General features: G+C 43.2%; 1 long non-coding RNA gene across 1 annotated transcript; it reads right to left on the reverse strand.

The window, feature by feature from the left end:
* Positions 1–16,768: 16,768 nt before the first annotated feature.
* Positions 16,769–18,163, reverse strand: LOC135509923 (uncharacterized). The gene is made up of 2 exons (XR_010451019.1): positions 17,936–18,163; positions 16,769–17,186 (listed from the first exon to the last, which is right to left on the reverse strand). It is a non-coding gene; the product is annotated as an uncharacterized LOC135509923 (long non-coding RNA).
* Positions 18,164–25,650: the final 7,487 nt, after the last annotated feature.

A 25,650-nucleotide genomic window follows, 5' to 3' on the forward strand; every position in this document is an offset into this window, starting at 1 on the left:
CACACACACACACACAAGGCATCCATCCCTACACCCTTGCCTTGCCTTCTATCACTCACAACCAGTGGAACACGTTGTTCCCAAGTAGATCTCAGAATCGGTGTCCTATGTCGGCTCATAGATGTCTGGTCAAAAGTAGTACACTACATAGGGAATAGGGTGCCATTTGGGATCCACCACCAGTATAGCCTGAACCGCTGCAATAGAACATCCTCATCTTACCCTCAAACCTCTTATTGAATTTGACGTGAGCAATATTCCTGTCATTACAGAGAGACAGAGACTTTGTTCTTCCACCTCGTTGTGTGTATGTACTCATTATAATGATGCACTCATTATTTAGTTTTAAGCCTTCCCCAAACAATAGTCCTAACCTTAATCACTCGGAATGAGTGCCTAAACTGTTGACCTTTGAGTTGATTCTGTTTTAACGCTGTAAACGCATGGAATTAACCCTGTAACCACATGGAATTAACCCTGTAACTACATGGAATTAACCCTGTAACCACATGGAATTAACCCTGTAACCACATGGAATTAACCCTGTAACCACATGGAATTAACCCTGTAACCACATGGAATTAACCCTGTAACCACATGGAATTAACCCTGTAACCACATGGAATTAACCCTGTAACCACATGGAATTAACCCTGTAAACACATGGAATTAACCCTGTAAACACATGGAATTAACCCTGTAACCACATGGAATTAACCCTGTAAACACATGGAATTAACCCAGTAACTACATGGAATTAACCCTGTAAACACATGGAATTAACCCTGTAAACACATGGAATTAACCCTGTAACCACATGGAATTAACCCTGTAAACACATGGAATTAACCCTGTAACCACATGGAATTAACCCTGTAAACACATGGAATTAACCCAGTAACTACATGGAATTAACCCTGTAACCACATGGAATTAACCCTGTAACCACATGGAATTAACCCTGTAACTACATGGAATTAACCCTGTAAACACATGGAATTAACCCTGTAACTACATGGAATTAACCCTGTAACCACATGGAAATAACCCTGTAACCACATGGAATTAACCCTGTAACCACATGGAATTAACCCTGTAAACACATGGAATTAACCCTGTAAACACATGGAATTAACCCTGTAACCACATGGAAATAACCCTGTAAACACATGGAATTAACCCTGTAAACACATGGAATTAACCCTGTAAACACATGGAATTAACCCTGTAACCACATGGAATTAACCCTGTAAACACATGGAATTAACCCTGTAAACACATGGAATTAACCCTGTAAACACATGGAATTAACCCTGTAACCACATGGAATTAACCCTGTAACCACATGGAATTAACCCTGTAAACACATGGAATTAACCCTGTAAACACATGGAATTAACCCTGTAACCACATGGAATTAACCCTGTAAACACATGGAATTAACCCAGTAACTACATGGAATTAACCCTGTAAACACATGGAATTAACCCTGTAACCACATGGAATTAACCCTGTAAACACATGGAATTAACCCTGTAAACACATGGAATTAACCCTGTAACCACATGGAATTAACCCTGTAAACACATGGAATTAACCCTGTAACCACATGGAATTAACCCTGTAAACACATGGAATTAACCCTGTAAACACATGGAATTAACCCTATAAAACACATGGATTTAATGCCTCAAAAATAAACGTTAATCCATAGTACGTCAAATTTCAAGGGAACTATGAGATCTTCTTGTTATCTGTCAACTCCAGCTCACTAATTAATAACAGGGCTGCTGTGTTTGGTTCCCCAGCCGTTGTGTGTGTGTGTGTGAGCATCCGTGGGTGTGTCAAACATCAAGCTGGTTCTTTTTCCATTCAGTGGATATAAAGCCCAGAGTGATCTCATGGCAGTGACGGGGAGGAGAGAGAGGGAGTGCGTCCCAATAATCTCTCCTTTCTCCTGAAGTGTGCACCTGTTCACTTCCCTACACTGACTTAAGACTGATATACAAATGATGGTGGGAACTTTTAACAGCCCATGCCTCCACCAATCCAATGCTTTTAGATTTGTGGGAAGTAGTGATTGAGAGTACACTTCAGGAGGAATGATAGTATTGAGATGCGACCCCAGGGCCTGGGTCTGTCCTGTCATGGCACAAACCCAGGGAGAGTCTACTGTTGGACACACAACATTATTGCTAACATCTGGGTCTAACTGGAGGTTAATTTGTTTTGTTTTACGAAGATTAAAAAGAAACAATACAACTTCATATCTTATCCATATGTTGTTACATGTGTTCATGGCACCCTTATTGGTTTATAGAAACGTATTCAATACTCATCCACTTACAGGTAAAGGTAAGAATATCATAAAGCTGTTGAATTCACATAATGCTTTATATACTGTAGAGCAGGGTATTTAACTCCTACCCTACGAGGTCCGGAGCTTGCTGGGTTTCTGTTCTACCTGATCATTAATTGCACACACCTGGTGTCCTAGGTTTAAATTAGTCCCTGATTAAAGAGGAAAAACGGGGGAAAATGCAATGGAACTGGCTTCGAGGTCCAGAGTTGAGTTTGAGGGCTGTAGAGTCTTGCCATTCCAAGTACAATACAATGTGTCTTAAATGTGGCCTATGGTGACCTCCAGCGGAAGAATGAGGAATGACAAGGTGTAATCTACCCATTACGCACGTCTCCAAAAGCGCAATGTGCCCAGTGCTCTCGTCTTGGTACAGTATCTGCTTCATACCTACTTCTAGTATTTTCTCATTGGTAAAATACCGTCCTCCACCTTCTTTCCTCAGTTTGCTTTCCTCTGTGACCCGGAAACCGTTAAGTGGTCGAGGAGATATCAATTCGTTAGTAGGCGAACGGAAGCGCGTCCTCCCCTCCTCGATAGCCACCTTTCATTGAGGATAGTTAGTTATGTGTATCCTTCCTGAGTTATTCCATGAAATACATTTTAATCTCCGACATCCCCTTTGAATCAGCTTTTGTTTTGGGGGGAGGAGAAAAGCATGCACACGTAAAATCTACATTATCTGTAAAATGTCTTGCACAACTAATTTAATTTGTTTGTTTTTTTATCACTTTACACCTTTATTTTGGGATCCACCCCTGTAATCGTAATTTGCCTGATGATGCACGATTCGAGGAGGACTCTCATTTCATTAATTAAAGCGCATTTTCGTTGACTTTCCCTCTTCTCGTGGCCTATCATCGATTACCTTTGCCCTTTTTCAAAAGAAGGCGAGAGAAGACGGTTAAGAGAGGACGAAGGAGTTGAGCTTTCAATTGAGAAAAGGCCTCAGAGTTCGACGCGACTTTTCCTTTCTCCCTGCAGTACTATGCATAATCAACTTCAGATGAGTGGACACATTTCTAAAGTAATGTATGCGTCCATAAATTATTCCAAACGCATGCATTATTTAAATGTGTATGTCCACAATTACTTGTGTTGTGTTACCTAATTTCTCAAAATCAACAACATAACCTAAACATGTCTAACAAACGAGGTCCTGAAAGACATGATACTGTAATAATTGTTCTCTCTCCATTCTCTGCAACAGCCCAGGGTAGTCTACATATAGTTAGAATTCTAAGAGGAAATAGTAATAATTTCTATCTTTACTAAAATAATGATGATATATATTGCCTCAATAGCCAACTACCTACAGTTAAAAGTACAGACATAATCATAAGTATAGGACATGGCAGATATTTAACTAGTATACTACTAAAGAGAGAGAATGAGGGGGTGACAAAATTGTTTGAGCGGACCTTTGGGGGAACAGTCCGTCCGTGGGGGGAATACTGAATCACTCCAGGATGCTTTTGCAGAAGTCTTTGCGCTGTCATACCACGGCGCATTCCTGAAAAGGGAATTCACAGAATGTCACTGAAAGAGGGGCGTTCTCCCGAAGGGCATGTCACAGTCGTCTGTATCCCCAAATCCCGTGGATTTTTAACTGAACAAGAAAGGACGCACATCAAGTTAGTATTTTAAAGAAGAGGAAATAGAAAAAGGTAAGTATACTAATTTAATTATGTGGGGGCGCCTCTGAACAGCTCGTTGGAAATCACCTGAAGTGTTAGATCTGTCATTTAGAAAGATAAATTGTGGGGAATTGGTAATTTGGCCACTCGAACTAAATCAGTCGGAACTGCCACGCGAATCATTCGGGGGTGTAATGATATTGCTCTCTCTTTTTCTTCTTCGTGGTCAAGATCCGTTCTTTTCCCTATCTTCATCCCCGAGAGTTCAAGTTGTGTTGGCGGTAATTGTTTTGGTGTAAACAGCGTTTCCGGTCACTTAGCCTACATTTCTGCTATCTAACTTTAGCTACAGGCCACCATAATCATCTGTGAGTCATGTCAAATAATTGTTTTTTTTTGTTGCTATTGTCATTATTTGAGAACATTCCGGAAATCTAACAGCACACAGGTATGTAGATCCAGACCGGTGTCCCCTGAATGCTTCTTATAGATTAGGTATAAGAATATTTCAGAAGGTAGGAGTTATATTAAACAACAACTAAGTAGCTGTAAATAAATTACCAAATTAAAGCAAGACAGATAGAAAACAAAAAGATTGGTGCAAATCACTCCCAGGGTTACAACTTTATTTAATTGAATACAAGCAATCAGTTTGGACGCTCTGTGACAGTCAGTTAGTATGGCTATTGTCTGCCTTCTTATTGGCATCCTAAAGTGCACTACATTGCCATCCCAAATGGCACCATATTCCCTCTATTAGTGGACTACTTTCGACCAGAGCCCTATGGGTGGGTCCTGGTCAAAAGTAGTGCACTATGTAGGGAATAGGGTGCCATTTCAGATTGCCTATTAGCTCTGTTCACAGGGTACATCAGAGTGTAATCTCACATGATTGGATTGTTACATAAGTTTAGCAGAGTGCCTGCCATCCTCGTCTCCTCCATCCTGCCTGTCTGCGTAGGAGGGCCTTCTTCCACCCACTGCTCTATCGTTGCTATACAAATCCATGGACATTTGATGTGGTTGAAAATGTTTTACTCTGCATCATGGTGTGAAACATCACTATGCTGGCCAAAAAGTCATTTTGAAATCCATAGTTAATGTACTATAAGTGAGCCATATTGGGCATTTGTCACATGGTGTATGTCATATGGAGAGTGAATGTGACGGTTGATGTTATGTTAATTTAGGGGGAGGCATGTCATCCCCTGTGTGTGTGTGTGTGTGTGTGTGTGTGTGTGTGTGTGTGTGTGTGTGTGTGTGTGTGTGTGTGTGTGTGTGTGTGTGTGTGTGTGTGTGTGTGTGTGTGTGTGTGTGTGTGTGTGTGTGTGTGTGTGTGTGCGTGTGTGTGTGTGTGTGTGTGTGTGTGTAATGGTGGAGGATGGCGTTTCATCCCAGCCTGTTTTGTGGGAGTGGAGTGTGAGTGTGGTAGCAGAGTGAAAAGGCATGACGTTGATCACACACACACACACAGACAGTAATGTGGTAATGAGCAGTCTGTTGTTTTTATACAAGTGGTGCCTCACACACAGTATGGCAACCCCACTGTCACCTACTGATGATGTCATCATAGCCATGGCTGGTGTCACACCCACCACTGTAGATGGAGAGCCAATTGCTATTGTAAGATTCTTAGCTCCTCTGCCGAGCCCCCAACAACCGGATGGTCTGGTTTTTAGGAGAAATGGAAAGAGAGCCTGTGATGCGACTTTCGCTTTTGGGCGCAAACAAGGCAACACTGTCTTAACTCCTCCTCCACATTTACTGGATTGGTTGAACAGTGCAGAAGAGAACCTCCCCTGACAGTTTATCTTCTTCTCCTTAAGACCAGTATGTAGAGGATCTAGTTTCAGGCCTTTCTTTTATGCCTGCTATGTTAGGTTAGATTGTTGTTGGATTTAAAATATATAACCTTATTTAACCAGAAAGTCCCACTTCCAAGGGAGACTTGGCCAACAAGGGCAGCTCAATTAAAAATGCATTCCTCATTCAACAAGGTGGAGGTTACAAAAAGTTTGTACATTGACACTGTCTAGGGCTTTTCCATCTCAATTCCTCTGTTCGTGTATATACCAAGTAACGGAATCACAACTGTTTCTGTGAGGGTTGATACCTTCTTCATAGTCCCTGGAAAACCACTGGGAAACCAATATGATATTCCCTCTCACTCTAGTCAAAATCATCTGATATTATTTAGTAGTCCATAAAAAAACACTTGTTCACTTGTTCAACGAGTGCTCTAAAGCTCAACCCTGTCCATCACAGTATTATTCATTGACTTAGTCATAAGATAGAGGTCTGAACATCCATTAACTGGGGGTTTGAGAACATTTCTACCCATCACTTTATCTCAAGAGGCCTGCTGGCTATTTTCTCCCTCTCTTACCACAAGCGCCTGGCAGCCTGGTTGTTCTAACCGCTTAACAGTGAGAGGTGCTCAAATGGATTTGTAGAGACATTTTTACAAGACCAGTTGTCACAAAGTGCTTATACAGAAACCCAGCCGAAAACCCCAGAGAGCAAGCATGTAGAGGGATGGTGGCGAGGAAGAAACCTAGAGAGGAACCAGGCTCTGAGGGGTGGCCAGCCCTCTGGATCTCAGTGTGTGTGTGTGTGTGGTGGTCGACCGAATTTGCTTCCACAAATTTACATTAGAAGTGCTCATCCAAGAAGGCTCAAGGTCATTGGCCACAGATAAAATACTGTCAAATCAGGTTATATCTACCATAGTTTTGATTGGACTGATCATGTCAACATCATATTTAAATTTTTACAGTTGAAGTCGGAAGTTTCCATACACTTCGGTTGGAGTCATTAAAACTCATTTTTCAACCACTCCACAAATTTCTTGTTAACAAACTATAGTTTTGGCAAGTCAGTTAGGACAACTACTTTGTGCATGACACAAGTAATTTTTCCAACAATTGTTTACAGACAGATTATTTCACTTATAATTCACTGTATCACAATTCCAGTGGGTCAGAAGTTTACATACACTAAGTTGGATGTGCCTTTAAACAGCTTGGAAATTCCAGAAAATTATGTCATGGCTTTAGAAGATTCTGATTGGCTAATTGACATAATTTGAGTCAATTGGAGGTGTACCTGTGGATGTATTTTAAGGCCTACCTTCAAACTCAGTGTCTCTTTGCTTGACATCATGGGAAATCAATAGAAACCAGCCAAGACCTCAGAAAATAAATTGTAGACTTCCATAAATCTGGTTCATCCTTCAGAGCAATTTCCAAACACCTGAAGATACCACATTAATTTGTACAAACAATAGTACCCAAGCATAAACACTATGGGACCACACAGCCATCATACTGCTCAGGAAGGACACTTGTTCTGTCTCCTAGAGATGAATGTACTTTGGTGTGAAAAATGCAGATCAATCCCAGAACAACAGCAAAGGACCTTGTGAAGATGCTGGAGGAAACGGTACAAAAGTATCTATATCCACAGTAAAACAAGTCCTATATCGACATAACCTGAAAGGCCGCTCAGCAAGGAAGAAGCCACTGCTCCAAACTGCCATAAAAAAGACAGGCTACGGTTTGCAACTGCACATGGGGACAAACATCGTACATTTTGGAGAAATGTCTTCTGGTCTGATGAAACAAAAATAGAATTGTTTGGCCATCATGACCATTGTTATGTTTGGAGAAAAAAGGGGAGGCTTGCAAGCCGAACAACACCATCCCAACCGTGAAGCATGATGGTGGCAGCATCATGTTGTGGGGGTGCTTTGCTGCAGGAGGGACTGGTGCACTTCACAAAATAGATGGCATCATGAGGAAAGGAAAATTATGTGGATATTCTGAAGCAACATCTCAAGACATCAGTTAGGAAGTTAAAGCTTTGTCGCAAATGGGTCTTCCAAATGGACAATGAGCCCAAGCATACTTCCAAAGTTGTGGCAAAATGGCTTAAGGACAACAAAGTCAAGGTATTGGGGTGGCCATCACAAAGCTCTGACCTCAATCCCATATAAAAATTGTGGGCAGAACTGAAAAGGTGTGTGCGAGCAAGGAGGTGTCAGGACCAGGATACGAACCTGGGTCTCCGGAGTGAGAAACAGTCACTTAACCAACCGAGCCACGAATAGTCAGCAGAACCCAGAAGATGAGGCAGACACAGCAGTACTTAAGACGGTGTATTTAATAAAGTAAAAAAGGAGAAGTCCTTCAATACAAAAATGGCAAATCCAAAAGGTGGTAGGAATAGCACAAAAAAGCCTCAAGAGATACTCAAAAACAAAAACAGAATTCCACAAGAGCATCCACCGGAATCGACAAGAATACACAGAACACTAGGGCTGGGTGCTAACATAAAAACACAGAGCACAGAACTGAGGGAAACTAAGGGTTTAAATACAATCAGGGGAAACGAGGCACAGGTGCAAATAATAATGGGGAACAAGGGAAAAAACATAAGGTCAAAAAGCACAATGGGGGCATCTAGTGACCAAAACCCAGAACAACCATGGCCAAATCGTGACAGAATCCCCCCCCCCTAGGAACGGCTCCTGACGTTCCTACCAGCTCTCTCAGGGTGGAGGGCCCTGAACTGACGAATGAGGTCAGGGTCCAGGATGTCTTTGGCAGGAACCCAGGAGCGCTCCTCGGGACCGTAGCCTTCCCAGTCCACCAGATACTGCCAGGACCACTGCACCCGACGGGAATCCAGTATCCGATGGACGGTATAAGCCGGCTGGCCTCCAATGACACGAGGCGGAGGGGGAGGTCTGTCTGCCGGGACAAGGGGAGAAAAAACAACAGGTTTTAACAATGAAATGTGAAATGTGGGATTAATCTTAAGGGATCTGGGTAAGTGTAGGCGATAAGAAACTGGGTTAACTCTCCTGGCAACCTTGAAGGGACCGATGTATTTTTGGGACAGCTTGCGAGACTCCACCCGTAAAGGTAAGTCTCTTGTGGAGAGCCAGACTCTCTGGCCGGGGCGCAGGGTAGGCCCGGGACGGCGACGTCTGTTGGCTTGTTGTTGGTACCTCTGTGAGGAATGCATAAGATTAAGACGGGTCTTCCTCCACATAAGCCGACAGCGTCTGACGAACTTCAAGGCTGAAGGCACTCTGACTTCTGCCTCCTGGTCTGGGAACAATGGAGGAGCATAACCAAACTGACACTCGTGCGGGGACATACCAGTGGAGGAGGAGCGCAAGGTGTTGTGCGCGTATTCGGCCCAAACAATAAAGGATGACCATGTGGACGGGTTGTCACGAGTCATACATCGGAGGGTGGTTTCCAGCTCTTGATTCATCCTCTCTGTTTGGCCGTTGGACTCCGGATGGTACCCTGAAGATAGACTGGCAGAAGCCCCCATGAGTTGGCAGAAGGCCTTCCAAAACCTTGAGGCGAACTGGGGACCTCTGTCAGAAACCATATCTTGAGGAATGCCGAAGACTCGGAACACATGATTAATTACCAACTCAGCCGTTTCCTTGGCAGAAGGTAACTTAGTCAGAGGGACGAACCTGGCCGCCTTTGAAAACCTGTCGATTATGACTAGGATAGTAGTATTGCCATGGGATGGAGGAAGTCCAGTAATAAAGTCCAATGAGATATGGGACCAGGGTCTGTGGGGAACAGGTAAAGGGTGAAGGAGTCCTTGAGGGCGGAGGTGAGAAGATTTGCCCTGGCAGCACACGGGACAGGCATTGACGAAAGTGGCAACGTCTTCTCTTATGGCAGGCCACCAGAACTTACGCTGGATGAACTCCAAGGTGCGACCTACGCCCGGATGACAGGTGAGGCCAGAGGAGTGCCCCCACAGAAGGACCTGAGTCCTCACTGCCTTGGGGACAAACAACCGATTGGCAGGACCTCCTTTCGGGTCCGGTTCGCTAGCTTGAGCACGTCTCACGGTATCCTCAACTTGCCACGAGATCGGAGCCACAATCTTAGCAGCAGGAAGGACAGGCATGTCCGTGTCATCTCGAATGGCAGGAGCGTAGACTCGGGACAGGGCATCCGGTTTGAGATTCTTCGACCCGGGCCGATAGGTGAGGATAAACTGGAATCGATTGAAGAAAAGAGACCATCTAGCTTGTCTAGAGTTCAACCGCTTCGCCTGCTGGATATACTCCAGATTTTTGTGGTCCGTAAGCACTTGAAACGGGTGAGAAGCCCCCTCGAGCCAGTGTCTCCATTCCTTCAATGCCATCTTAACCGCTAGGAGTTCACGATCCCCTACATCGTAGTTCCTCTCAGTCGGGGTAAGCCGGTGTGAGAAGAAAGCGCACGGATGAAGCTTCTTGTCTTCACCCCTCTGAGACAGGACAGCTCCAACACCAACCTCTGATGCGTCTACCTCCACCACAAATGGTTCATCCGTAGTCGGTAGTATCAGGATGGGAGCAGAGAGAACGCGCTGCTTGAGTCCCTGGAAGGCCGTCTCAGCTTCTCTTCCCCACAAAAACCTTGCATTGCCACCCTTGGTTAAAGCTGAGAGAGGGGCTGCCACCAAGCTGAAGTTCTTGATGAACTTGCGGTAAAAGTTTGTGAAGCCCAGGAAACGCTGAACTTCCTTAACGGATTTGGGGGTGGGCCAATCCGCTACCGCCCCTACCTTCCTGGGGTCCTTTTGGACTCGACCGGGTTCCACTACAAATCCCAGGAATTGTACTCGGGATGAATGGAATTCACATTTTTCCGGCTTAACGTACAGATGGCTGTCTAGGAGGCGTTTGAGTACTTGTCTGACACGCTTAGTGTGTTCTTGAAGGGAGCTCGAAAAGATGAGGATGTCATCCAAGTAAACGAACACAAATATGTTAAGCATATCCCTAAGCACATCGTTTATGAGCGCTTGGAACACCGCTGGGGCGTTGGTCAGGCCGAAGGGCATCACCAAGTATTCATAGTGACCAGTAGGCGTGTTGAAAGCGGTCTTCCACTCGTCACCAGGGCTGATCCGCACAAGATGGTATGCGTTCCGCAGGTCAAGCTTAGTGAAAACAACTGCTTCCTGGAGCAGCTCGAAGGCTGTGGCCATAAGGGGTAGCGGGTAACGGTTACGGACGGTTATGGCATTGAGTCCCCGGTAGTCGATGCAAGGACGTAATCCACCGTCTTTCTTGGCCACAAAGAAAAACCCTGCTCCCGCCGGGGAGGTGGATGGACGCATGAGGCCTGCTTCCAGAGCGTCCTTGATGTAGGTATCCATAGCAGCTCGTTCGGGTGGAGATAGGGAAAAGATCCGACCCCTGGGGGCAAGTGCCCGGAAACAGGTCGATGGGGCAATCGTAAGGTCTATGGGGTGGTAGCATGGTGGCCCTCTGTTTGCTAAACACCAGTTTGAGGTCATGGTAACACTCGGGAACTCGGGTCAGGTCGATGGATTCTAAAGACTCGGGAGTAGAACTCGGGGAATTCTGGAAAATACAAGTAGCTTGGCACGTAGGACCCCACTGCTTGATAGTGCCCATAGACCAGTCGATGTGAGGGTTATGGCTGTGAAGCCAGGGGTATCCAAGGACGAGAGGGAACTCGGAACAGGAGATCAAATGAAAGTTCATCAATTCCTGGTGTTGTGAAACTGAAAGTCGCAAGGAGGTAGTGACATGAGTGACAAGTCCAGATCCCAAAGGGCTTCCATCCAATGTAGTGACCCTCATGGGTTCACTTAGAGGTTCAGAGGGAACGCCATTCTCCTTCGCCCAGACACCATCCATGAAGTTACCTGCGGCTCCAGAGTCTACCAAGGCTTGAAGGTGAAGCTTGTGGTTGTCCCAGGAGAGGGTGACTGGAATGAGCAGACGGGAGTTGGACGGATGGGAGGAGGTTATGTTTCCCGTTACAGTTCCCCCCGGTCTGTACGGGACAGAGCGTTTCCCTGGAGCCCGGGACACGTGGAACGGAAATGGCCCGGTTTGCCGCAATATAGACAGCGTCGCTCCCTCATCCGGCGGTCTCTCTCAGCCTGGGAGATCTGCATGGGTTCCGATGGAGCCAGCGAGGATAAAGGTGGGGACTCGGAGCTGGGACTGATAGGGACTAGAGGTCTACGGTTGAGTTCTCTCTCTCTCAGACGCTGGTCAATGCGTGAGGCCAACTTGATCAGGGACTCGAGATTGTCCGGTGGTTCCCGAGTGGCCAGTTCATCTTGGATAGTGTCGGAAAGGCCTTTCAGAAAGCACACCGTGAGCGCCTCGTTGTTCCAGCCACTTGCTGCTGCCACCGTGCGGAACTGGATTTCATAGTCCGTCACGCTGCACCAACCTTGGTGGAGAGTCAGGAGCTGTTTGGCTGAGTCAGAACCACTGCTTGGGCCTTGAAACACTCGTTTGAATTCCTCAGCAAAGGCAGAGTAGCTGGCACAGCAGGAACTATGGGCATCCCACACAGCAGCACATATAAGCGATCTTAGACCGGTCGGTGGGAAACGACGAGGGTTGTAGCTCAAAGGAGAGAGAACATTGGGTGAGAAACCCTTTACAAGCACTTGGATCACCTGAGAACCGTTGGGGAGGTGGAAGACGAGGTTCAGCCAGGGGGTTAACTGCCATGGGTACGTGAATCTGAGGTACTGGGACGGGAACTGTTGCCGGGGTAAGACGATCAGATATTTGCTTAATGGAAGTCAGCATCTCCGACAGAAGATGAGAATGTCTAGCCATTAAGGCCTCTTGCTGAACCAGGACGGCTTCGTGGCGTTGGACAGTCTCCTGGTGGTGGGACAGCATGGCAAAAAAGTCCCGGGAACTGGCTGCCTCTGGGTTCATTTTTGGCTCTGTGTTTCTGTCAGGACCCGGTTACGAACCTGGGTCTCCGGAGTGAGAAACAGTCACTTATCCAACTGAGCCACGAAAAGTCAGCAGAACCCAGAAGATGAGGCAGACACAGCAGTACTTAAGACGGTGTATTTAATAAAGTAAAAAAGGAGAAGTCCTTCAATACAAAAATGGCAAATCCAAAAGGTGGTAGGAATAGCACAAAAAAGCCTCAAGAGATACTCAAAAACAAAAACAGAATTCCACAAGAGCATCCACCGGAATCGACAAGAATACACAGAACACTAGGGCTGGGTGCTAACATACAAACACAGAGCACAGAACTGAGGGAAACTAAGGGTTTAAATACAATCAGGGTAAACGAGGCACAGGTGCAAATAAAAATGGGGAACAAGGGAAAAAAAATAAGGTCAAAAAGCACAATGGGGGCATCTAGTGACCAAAACCCGGAACAACCCTGGCCAAATCCTGACAGGAGGCCTACAAACCTGACTCAGTTTCACCAGCTCTGTCAGGAGGAATGGGCCAAAATTCACCCAACTTCTTGTGGGAAGCTTTTGGAAGGGTACCCAAAACGTTTGACCCAAGTTAAACAATTAAAAGACAATGCTACCAAAAACTAATTGAGTGTATATAAACTTTTGACCTACTGGGAATGTGATGAAAGAGATAAAAGCTGAAATAATGTATTATCTCTACTATTATTCTGACATTTCACATTCTTAAAATAAGTGGTGATCCTAACTGACCTAAGGCGGGGAATTTTTTACTTGGATTAAATGTCAGGAATTGTGAAAAGCTGAGGTGTATGTACACTTCCGACTTCATCTGTAACTAGCAAGCTAACAGCCATCGTGAATCAAGTCGACAATCTACTGGCAAATCCTTTTCAGTCCTTGCCATATGAAGAGAAATTACAAAGGGAAATTATAGATAAAACATATCGGGGCTCATCGGCCATTGGACTTAAACATTACACAACAAGTTGGAAATCGCAAATTCAACAATGAGTGGTTTGGAAGAAATCAGTGGCTTACTGCAAGTGTTGCAAAACAATCACTTGCCTGCTATTCAGTGGAGTGGTGTATGTGGTCTGGGTTTAATGGTCTCTTTTCCAAGCTTAAAAGGGAAGAAATTCACATGCCATGGGCCAGAAAAGGTTCAAAACAACTGGAAACTCGGAACTGGGAAATCTCAGACTTCAGAGAGTTCAAGACAACTGGGAACTCAAACAAAATGAGCTCCAACTGGGAAACTACTTTTTGAACAGTCATCCAACTCAGAATTCCAAGTCGGAAACTCTGGCCTCTTTCTAGGGCTCCGACCCGAAGATCACTGCGTCATGATTCAACCTTGTTTTTTTCAGAGTTCTCATATGTCTTGAAAGCACCATAAATCCAGAGAATGCCAGACTTTGATGACAAAATTTGACCACGAAAGACCGCCACGCCACCTTCCTGTTCAAGTGAGCACATCATAACAAGGTAAGTCCAAAAATGTATGATATACTGCTGCATAAATTATGTAATATGCCAGGGAGATATACATACTGTAGCTAAGAAAGTAATTCTAAGTGTGTGTTGTGTAGTAAGCTGCTTGTGCCTCACCCTAATAATTTGGTCCCTTTCACCTTCATAACTTAGCCTACTGTTCTGACTTGGTGGTGCACTTGTAGCCTGTTTTAGAGAAATGTCATCATCAAATATTGTAAGAGCTTTCATTGTTTGCTTATATGCCCCCTTTATTTATCCTTTGGTTCTGAGTTGGTGTACTGGGAGAACACTGTAAGAACGGTGTACTGTAAGAACGGACAATATTCTGTCACTGTACCTTCCAAAAGTGCTGAACAAATAGTTATATTGACTATGTCCATTCTAGCTCGCTCATTGTCTTAATCGAAATGACTGATTTCCTCTCAACGTCCCCTTATTCCATAGTTTGTACATCTAAATTGTCATTAGAAACCACATTTCTTTAAGCAAGTCACCCATATCAGCTATGTTTTTTTTAAGGCAGTAAATTAAGCTAAATTAACTGTTTTGCTGCCAGACAAGGCTCACTGATAGCCAGGTGTATTCACTCAATGGTGCTGAAAAGCAATCTCTGTGGTTGGGACAGCTTTATGTAGGCCCTAACAGTTTGTGGGAACTTGTGTTGTGCAGTGGCTTTGCTGGCAGGCATCTAAAAATTGCAGCCTGCAGGTAGAAAATATCCTGATAAAAATAAATATGCTATAAATCACATTGGCTACACATGGCCTGTCTGGAACGAACTTGAAACATTCTTTTGAGTCCAGCCAGAAGCTTGTGCTTGTGAACTTGCAACTTTGTATAAAATATTCTTGGCCCTCAGAGTTTCCGGACAGTGAGCTCGGAACAAACACAGCTGTAGGCTATTTGCGCAAGGGATAAGAAGCAGTGCTTGACTTGGGCAGGTGCTCACCAGATCTGAGTACCTCATCTCAAATGTTCTACTGCTTGAGCTCTTGTTCCTCTTATAGAATGTTAGCTCAAAAGCATTGTGGAACTCCTGCAACTAAATATAAACCGTACCAGCACCCAAATTGAGTACCGGAACCTATTTATCAGTCAACTCAAGTTAAGCACTGATAAGAAGTGATCTGATGACATTTTTCTCTTTCACACTGAGTGGTTAGTGAAAGGGAGAGAGCTGGAAAGATTAATCAAATACATTGAAGAACTATTGTAATTCTCAGTGGAGGTTAAAACAGACTTTGTTTACTTGCTGTTTAAGGTGGAGAAAGAATTACTTTGAGAAGCTCCACGGGTGGTGGTCTGTTAAGCCAATCAGAAATACTATCAGATCCTATCTTGGTAATTTCCTGTATTACTAAATATTGAGAGAGCAAACCACACACAAGTCAGAGTTATATCATGAAGTCCATCTTTAATTATATATGAGCTTCACCATAGCCCTGTGACTCTCAGATCAATTCCGTGTCTATAAATGAATTCTCCGAGACTGCTTACAAAACAGTTTACTATCATTTATAGCCAAGACACACCCATCTCAACTCACATGACGAAACACAGATCTTAGGAACATTACTCAAAGAACCTTTTACTTGAAAGAGGAGTATCCCATAGCCAGATAGCATTAGCTATAAATTATGGTTCAATTTGGTCTCCTAAACAAAGTTCTTATCCCGTTCTTGGTACCACTTAGGACCAAAACATTACCTCATCCAATAGCATATATCAATTGTCAATTCTAGATACTCCCATCTCAAATACACCCCCTCCTGGACAAGCTCACGGAGACAGTGAGCCTCTTAGGTCATATGCTAGATCAAGATAAAGGCAACCTCAGAGGGGACATACAATAGTTACAGACACATTCCCATAAGAAGACAAGCCTCCATTCTGTCCTCCTCCCCTTCTGATATTCTTCATAGCATCACATGGTTTAACATATATATTGACGTATGAAGACAAGCCTGACTTCTCCCCTCTCTGGGCCCCTAGTGACTAAGCCCTAGCAGAGAAGGGAGAACTGCAAATTGCCAACAGTATTATCCAAAAGAAGACATTCAAATGACATATCTCACATAAGCATTATTATGTAAATAAAACATCTTATTTATCAATGTTACCAAACTTATTCTGATTCTGCTACCACAATCCCCAAATTGGCACATTGATATTCCTACGTTTGCACGCAGGCCAGGTAGCCTATAGGCCTACTTCTAGGCGAGTCCTTATTCAACATTGACAGGAGAGCACCAAATAAATGACAATGACTAAATTGACAAAACTCGTAAATGGAATGAGATAAACCAAAACTTGTTTCTCACAAGTGTAGCATAGGTTGTGCACTCTGCAAGCAATGTGTCCACTCTGACAATGACAACTGAAATACTGGAATAATAATATTGAATGCATTAAAACAAATTATCGTAACCAAAGTAACAAACATTGTAGATTAGAAATTATAGGAATGAATGGTAAATGTACTACAGGTGATATACAGTACCAGTCAAAAATTTGGACACACCTGCTCATTCAAGGGTTTTTCTTTATTTGTACTCTTTTCTGCATTGTAGATTAATAGTGAAGACTTCAAAATCACGAAACACATGGAATCATGTAGTAACCAAAAAAGTGTTAAACAAATCTAAATATATTTTAGAGTCTTCAAAGTAGCCACCCTTTGCCTTGACAGCTTTGCACATTCTTGGCATTCTCTCAACCAGCTTAATGAGGAATGTTTTCCAAGAGTCTTGAAGGAGTTCCCCCATATGCTGAGCACTTGTTGACTGCTTTTCCTTCCCTCTGCGGTCCGACTCATCCCAAACCCTCTCAATTGAGTTGAGGTCGGGTGATTGTGAAGGCCAGGTCATCTGATGCAGCACTCCATCACTTTGCTTCTTGGTCAAATAGCCCTTATACAGCCTGGAGGTGTGTGGGTCATTGTGCTGTTGAAAAACAAATGATAGTCCCACTGACACACTAACAATCAGACGCAAACAATTCACACAATTAAGTTATGAAACAATGAATGTGCACAAATAGGTGGGAGAGAGTGCATTCTGGAGAAATAAGTGTATTGTGCATCTGGGTGCATGGGCAATCTGACATCTGCATTTGCCATGTAGCATTTACAGTGATACATCCTCAGCAGAAGTAAGGGCATTCATACCTCTTGCTCTTCGTGGAGCAGTGCAGAGCTGTTGTGAAGGAAGTTGTCAAGGAAGTGAGTGTGTTTATACCGGATGTACCACCTACCGTCAACCAATCATGTTAATGCGAAGCTATATAGAGCACCTGGCATTTTTCAAAAAATTTGACGCATGGCGATGCGGTACAGAGCTGGCCTCTGCAGGCTCCGCAATTGCATCACACTCTCCATATGGAGACTCCGACCACATTTTCGGTTCACTGAGATATGTATATATTTTTTTACTGCTCGACTAAAACTGTCTTGGTCAACCAACAGCCTAACGACCAAACAATCGACCAGTCAACTAATTGGGGTCAGCCCTAGTGTCTAGGTTCTGTATCGACTGCAGAGGGAGCTGTCTTCACTGATCCAGGACCAGTTTATAACTACCTCTGTCGTTGGACAGAAAGAAAATCGGATCTTACATCAGTGCACATGAAAATGTATAGTCTACACAGCATAAACTGTTCTGAGCTTCTCTTGATAAAGAACATTGGCACTCACTCACTGACATACATGATGGGTATAAGAGACGTTAGCCAGCCTCCGATGCAGGTTTAACTGTTGATCTGATGAGATAAGCTGAGATGGAGTTGGGCACTTATCATCATAGTTCCTGGCTGATCTGAATCACTGTCTTGTCCATTGGCCATTTCAGGGCGAAAAATGTGACTATTCACAGTTATGCTAACAGCTCTCCTCTCCTCGCTACTTCTCCCACAGCCTAAGTGATGGTCTGACTCATTCTGCTGCTGCCTGCCTCCTTATTGCTCTCTCGCTCTCTCTAAATTACAAGTCCATGTTAGAAGAAATGGCAAACAAGACAAATAAATTAAAATAGAGATACTTTAATAGGAGCACCCCCCCCCCCTCCATCTCTCTCCGTTTCCCTCCCACTCTCTATTCTCTCTCTTTCTCTCCCGTCACTCTACCCTCAAACTCCCCAACAACAGCTCTTTACAGCCACTCAAACAGAAACCAGTCTGAAGGACCTCTGTGCCCCCCTCCCACACACACACACACACACAAGGTAGATTCACCCAGCAATTATCCACTTGCATTAGTCACATTGAATGGTTTCACTCCACAACCTTACTTTGCAATTATTTCTATATATAGCTTTGACATAATTGTCTCTTATGTACAGGAAGTGATGACATCCATTGATGTCTGATGACCTACAAATATGATGTAGTACGTCCCTATTCTGACGAGCCGTTTGAATCTTTGCCCTCTCCGTACTACATAGATGACTTCGCCAATATCATCCCCAGACATTAGAAAGCCTGCGTTGTTATTCAGAATCCGAATCTATTCTGAGTCATCATAAAGTAACAACGTATTGTAAAATCGACTATTTATACAGTCCAAATGTCAGAGTTACAGAACAATAAGCCACTTCTACCTAGTAAACTGGTCCACCATATTGTAAACACATTTTTATTTGAACCTTAATTAAACTAGGCAAGTCAGTTAAGAACAAATTCCTATTTTCAATGATGGCCTAGGAACAGTGGGGTAACTGCCTTGTTCAGGGGTAGAAGACAGATTTTGTACCTTGTCCACTCGGGGGATTTGATCTTGCAACCTTTCTGTTACTATTCCAATGCTCTAACCACTAGGCTACACTGCCACCCCTAGTTTTGCCCTCCTCTACTAGCTATTAACTGTATTTCCCCTGCATGACACACTAATTTAAGGTTTTTGCTGCAATGTTTTCTTATTCTTATTCTATTCTCTTCCTTCTCTGACTCCTCGTTCTCTCCCCTCTCTCGCTCTCTCTTTCCTTGTTCTCTCCTCTGTCACTGTCACTGCTGACTGCTGCCCACTTTCAAACTAAAGGTCTTGTTCTCTCTCTCTCTGTGATGCTGTAGACAGACACACATCTCTTCTCTGTCTCTCCATCCATCTCCTTTTCACTCTATTGCTCTACTTCTTGCCTCCCCAGGGGTCTGCCCTACCAGGCCTGCCGCTCTCTTTCATCCACCTCAGACTCTCTCATCTCCACTTCTTTGTTATCAAGCAAGCTCTCTGCATACTGTACCAAGCTTCTCTAGTACTACTACAGTACATCATGCTGGCGTCTGTCCTCCTGTCGCCCCCTGATAAAGCTCTTTAATTGGATTATATGGCCTTGTCACTGGTCCCTGTGAATTACAATTGATTTAGACCAACGCTGACAAGTAATAAACTCAAACGCTTTATGTTGGCCTTTACATGTAAAATGTTCCCTTGGAATTTGAACCGGGTCTTGACCTGATAGATTAATTTGTGTTAATGCAACATGACATGAGGAAGACTTCGGTGAACTAGACTACATTTTCTAGTCTAGTCTTTCTTTATTTTGCGTTCAGTCTAAAAAACAGTGTGCAACATTCATTTAAACAGAAAAGGTGCCGTTCTGAACAACCAGTTGAAAAACGGGGAGGGGTTGGGGAACGCTGTCAGCATGGCCACTGCCCTTTAAAAACATCACTGCTTCATGCCACACCCACCAAACGGAACAAACACCCAAAGAATGTCTATTATGTTGACAAGACAGCAGTGGCGGTCAGTGTCTTATTTCTATTACAGCGGCGGCAGGGTAGCCTAGTGGTTAGAGTGTTGGACTAGTAACCAAAAGGTTGAAAGTTCAAATCCCCAAGCTGACAATGTACAAATCTGTTGTTCTGCCCCTGAACAGGCAGTTAGCCCACTGTTCCTTGGCCATCATTGAAAATAAGAATTTGTTCTTAACAGACTTGCCTAGTAAAATAAAAAAATGTTGGATGACTGTCATTCATATTCCATTCACCCAGTTCAATGTAACAGTGATTTTCCCTATACCTATCAGGAGGTTGCTACAACCTAGCCTATGAATGAAAGCTTACAACGTAGGTGCACACTGGTCAAGAGACAAATTTGATGTGACAGACAGTGACATTCAATACCGCCTTGCAAACTCCTGCCTGCATGTAGCTAATAGTGGGTGTAATCATTAGTCCAACAGTTGCAAACGAGAGTTTCTATTGAACAAATGCAGGTATGTTTATCCCCATTTTGTTCTGTTTGTTTGTGCAAGAAATGTTTTTCAACAGAATCGGCAGAATGAATACACTCCTGATCACGCGGAAACACAGTTGCTGTGTAAGTCTATGGAAGGGGGTGAGAACCATGAGCCTCCTAGGTTTTATATTGAAGTCAATGTACTCAGAGGAGGACGGAAGCTAGCTGTCCTCCGGCTAAACCATGGTGGTACCCTACAGAGTGCTGTTGAGGCTACTGTAGACCTTTGCAAAATAGTGTGTTTTAATGAATTATTTGGTGACGTGATTATATTTCGTATAGTTTTATCTAAAAAAGGATAACTTAATGTTTTAACATTTACATTTTTATGAAATTCACTGAGGAGGTTGGTCCTCCCCTTCTTCCTCTGAGGAGCCTCCACTGCAAGATAGTCAAGTGACCTCTCTAACAATGGAAATATATGGCCTCAAAGATGGAAGGCAGGTGGGAGGAGATGAGATCAGATAGGACCATTCTAGCCAATTAGAGGGCAGATACACGTGTGAACAACACGTAAATAAACACAAGTTGCTTTACGAAATAAAAAATAGCATCATTGAGTTTAATAGTAAAACAACGATGTAGCTATGTTTTACTCTCCCTAAAACTTGGCTACTTGTGGACACGACCGTTAACCATTTGTTTAGACTACACCTTGTTCATCAGTCATGTTACCTCATTAGGTGGCAGGTAGCCTAGTGGTTAAAGCGTTGGCCTAGTAACCGAAAGGTTGCAAGATTGAATCCCCGAGCTGACAAGGTACAAATCTGTCGTTCTGCCCCTGAACAAGGCAGTTAACCTACTGTTCCTAGGCCGTCATTGAAAATAAGAATTTGTTCTTAACTGACTTGCCAAGTTAAATAAGAGGTAGAATAAAAATTAGCTAGCTATAACTAACAATCTGTGGCGCGTTCAGCAGGAAGTAACATTTTGGAACGTTCAGATATAAATATGCTATGAAGAACAAACATGCCTCTGATATGTTGAATAAAGAATAACGTTGGCTCTATTCAATATTTTTTTTCTGCAACAGAACATGGTCCTGGTAACATTACCAGTAGTCTGTACGCAAATATTTGGTGCCACAGAAAGAAAGGAAAGGGGATAGCAAACCATTTGTTGACTACATTCCCCTGAGGACACTATATCGGACTGGTAGTACCACAATCTCTTTTTTATTTGTTAATGTGGACCCAGTGACTCAGATTTAAGCTCTGGGACTTGGATTTCAGCCATAGGGACTCGTGACTCGACTTGTGACCCAACAATTGGGACTCTATTTGGAATCTAGGTTTAGTGACTCGACTCCAGCACTCGCTGGGCGAAACAGTCATTAGTTCCCGTTCTACTTTTGGACACCAATGTGGCTGAGGCGTCTGTGGAACGTTGTTAACAAAGGCAATGACGCGATCGAGTGACGGAGGTGCATCCCCATACTACTTTGCGAAACCATCTGGTGATTGTGGTACTCTCTCTCTCTCTCTCTCTCTCCCTCTCTCTCTCTCTCTCTCCCTCGCTGCGCTTGTGTGGGCATGTTTGTTTTATGTGTAAAGTGCAATATCTATGTAGGCTGAATTTACATGGCCAGATAATTCTTATATATTCTATATTTGGCATATGTCTGCTGTTGGGAAAAGAATAGGACATTATGTTGAAAAATATGTTGGTAGGACAAGGCTATGTATGTTTGTGCACATGGAAGTCAGTGATTTATGTTTACTATACAGTGCGTTAAGAAAGTATTCAGACCCCTTGACTTTTTCCACATTTGGTTACGTTACAGCCTTATTCTAAAATAGATGAAATACAATTAAAAAGCCTCATCGATCTACACACAATACCCCATAATGACAAATCTAAAACAGGTTTAGACATTTTTGCATATGTATGAAAAACTGAAATACCTTAGTTACGTAAGTCTTCATACCTTTTGCTATGAGACTCGAAATTGAGCTCAGGTGCATCCTGTTTCCATTGATCATCCGTGAGATGTTTCTACAACTTGATTGGAGTCCACCTGTAGTAAATTAAATTGATTGGACATTCATTTCTGCAGCATTGAAGGTCCCAAGAACACAGTGGCCTCCATCATTCTTAAATGGAAGAAGTTTGGAACCACCAAGACTCTTCATAGAGCTGGCCACCTGGCCAAAGTGAGCAATCGGGGAAAAGGGCCTTGGTCAGGGAGGTGACCAGAATCCAATGGTTACTCTGACAGAGCTCCAGAGTTCCTCTGTGGAGATGGGAAAACCTTCCAGAAGGACAACCATCTCTGCAGCACTCCACCAATCAGGCCAGATGGAAGCTACTCCTCAGTAAAAGTCACATGACGACCCACTTTGAGTTTGCCAAAAGGCACTTAAGGACTCTCAGACCATGATAAACAAGATTCATTGGCCTGAATGCCAAGCTTCACGTCAGGGGGAAACCTGGCACCATCCCTACGGTGAAGCATGGTGGTGGCAGCATTATGCTGTGGGGATGTTTTTCAGTAGCAGGGACTAGGAATCTAGTCAGAATGGAGGGTAAGATGAATGGAGCAAAGTGCAGAGAGATCCTTGATGAAAACCTGCTCCAGAATGCTCAGGACCTCAGACTGGGGTGAAAGTTCACCTTCCAACAGGACAACGACCTTAAGCACACAGCCAAGACAACACAGGAGTGACTTCTGGACAAGTTTCAATGTCCTCGAGTGGCCCAGCCAGCGCCCAGACTTGAACCCAATGGAACATCTCTGGAGAGACCTGAAAATAGCTGTGCAGCGACGGTCCCCATCCAACCTGACAGAACTTGAGAGGATCTGCAGAGAAGAATGGGAGAAACTCCCCAAATACAGTATCGTCATACCCTAGAAGACTCAAAGCTTTCAAAAGGTGCTTCAACAAAGTACTGAGTAAAGGGTTTTAATATTTATGTAAATGTGATGTTTTTTTAAATTTTATACATTTGCTAAAATTTCAAAAACCCAGTTTTTTCTTTGTCATTATGGGGTACTGTGTGTAGATTGATGAGGAAAACAAAAAACGATGTAATAAATTTTAGATAAGGCTGTAATGTAACAAAATGTGAAAACAGTCCAGGGGTCTGAATACTTTGAGTGCACTGTAGGTTCATGAGGCAATGCAAATGTGATGTGACTAAAAAGAAAGAGCATTTAGTAGACCTAAATGGCCCACTGTTTATCATTTTGACAATAACTTGACTAAACCATTATTCAAATGACAAAAATGTGACTAAGACTTCATTATATTTTAGTCAAAATGACTCAAACTAGACTAAATCTAAAAAAGAGCCAACATGGAGACAGTAGCAGTTGACTGTGGTTTGTAAAAAAATATGATTTCCCATTGTAACCAATTCAGTTGCAGTAATTCCTTTACTGAATTTTTGGTAATGTCATTACCAATTTGGTTTTAATCACTTTATAATACATAAACAAAATGGATATCAGTAAAATCACAGATCTACAATTACTTGTTACTTCTGTGAACTTTCATTATCCTCCTCATGAGGGAGAGAAATTTGAAAATATCTTAAAGATATGTGGGAATTACAAGGCACAGGTAGGTTTGCAAAGCGATCTGTGATTTACCAAGGTTACTGTAATCTTCAGTCATTTGGGTAATTAACATAAAATCTATGGCAATTTAGCATAACATTGGTAATGTTATACTTGAATTACTTTTTTAAAAAATGTATTCATATCATTTTTTCATATATCATCATTTTTTATACAGTTGAAGTCGGATGTTTACATACACATAGGTTGGAGTCATTAAAATTAATTTTTCAACCACTCCACAAATTTCTTGTTAACAAACTATAGTTTTGGCAAGTCAGTTTGGACATCTACTTTGTGCATGACACAAGTAATTTTTCCAACAATTGTTTACAGACAGATTATTTCACTTATAATTCACTGCATCACAATCCAGTGGGTCAGAAGTTTACATACACTAAGTGGGATGTGCCTTTAAACAGCTTGGAAAATTCCAGAAAATGATGTCATGGCTTTAGAAGCTTCTGATAGGCTAATTGACATCCTTTGAGTCAATTGGAGGTGTAACCGTGGATGTATTTCAAGACCTAACTTCAAACTCAGTGCCTCTTTGCTTGACATCATTGGAAAATCAAAAGAAATCAACCAAGACCTCAGAAAATAAATTGTAGACCTCCACAAGTCTGGTTCATCCTTGGAAGCCATTTTCAAACACCTGAAGCTACCACGTTCATCTGTACAAGCAATAGTATGCAAGTATAAACACCGTGGGACAATGGTGTTTATACCGCTCAGGAAGGAGACGCGTTCTGTCTCCTAGAGATGAGTGTACTTTGGTGCGAAAAGTGCAAATCAATCCCAGAACAACAGCAAAGGACCATGTGAAGATGCTGGAGGAAAAAGTTACAAAAGTATATTTATCCACAGTAAAACGAGTCCTATATCGACATAACCTGAAAGGCCGCTCAGCAAGGAAGAAGCCACTGCTCCAAAACTGCCATAAACAAGCCAGAATACGGTTTGCAACTGCACATGGGGACAAAGATTGTACTTTTTGGAGAAATGTCTTCTGGTCTGATGAAACAAATATAGAGCTGTTTGGCCATAATGACCATCATTATGTTTGGAGGAAAACGTGGGAGGCTTGCAAGCCGAGGAACACCATCCCAACCATGAAGCAGGGGGGTGGCAGCATCATGTTGTGGGGATGCTTTGCTGCAGGAGGGACTGCTGCACTTCACAAAATAGATGGCATCATGAGGAAAGCAAAGTATGTGGATATATTGAAGCAACATCTCAAGCCATCAGTCAGGAAGTTAAAGCTTGTTCGCAAATTGGTCTTCTAAATGGACAATGGCCCCAAGCATACTTCCAAAGTTGTGGCAAAATGGCTTAAGGACAGCAAAGTTAAGGTATTGGAGTGGCCATCACTTTGTCCTGACCTCAATCCTATAGGAAATGTGTGGGCAGAACTGAAAAGGTGTGTGCGAGCAATGAGGCCTACAAACCTGACTTTTGGGTCATTGTCCTGTTGATAAACAAATGATATTCCATCCCATCTGGATTGCACTTAGTGGGACTCTCACTGAAGAATGCTGTGGTATTCACTTAATTCATATGGATTTTTTAATTAATTTCCAGAAAATATAGACTCATAGCTTTCATTTGACACCCA

Source organism: Oncorhynchus masou, chromosome 23 (assembly GCF_036934945.1).
Source record: "Oncorhynchus masou masou isolate Uvic2021 chromosome 23, UVic_Omas_1.1, whole genome shotgun sequence".
Classification (NCBI taxonomy): domain Eukaryota; kingdom Metazoa; phylum Chordata; class Actinopteri; order Salmoniformes; family Salmonidae; genus Oncorhynchus; species Oncorhynchus masou.